Here is a 286-nt window from a genome sequence, read left to right on the forward strand (position 1 = left end):
AGACTTTGCAAGAAGAGAATTTCAAACTTACAGAAAAACTCACACGTCTCACAAATAGTCAACAACAATTAGACACTATGCTAAGTCAAACAAGAAACGTTGGTGATCATACAGGACTAGGTTATACTCTCCCTACTATGAACAAAAGACCATATAGAAAACTTGTAGCTCGTCCTAAAAATAAATATCACAGGGACATACCTACATGTTTTTACTACAACATATATGGTCACACTTCATATTCATGTTACATCAGAAAGTATGGTATACCTAGTGGCGTTTATAT

The sequence above is a fragment of the Lupinus angustifolius genome, chromosome LG03 (assembly GCF_001865875.1).
Source record: "Lupinus angustifolius cultivar Tanjil chromosome LG03, LupAngTanjil_v1.0, whole genome shotgun sequence".
Lineage (NCBI taxonomy): Eukaryota > Viridiplantae > Streptophyta > Magnoliopsida > Fabales > Fabaceae > Lupinus > Lupinus angustifolius.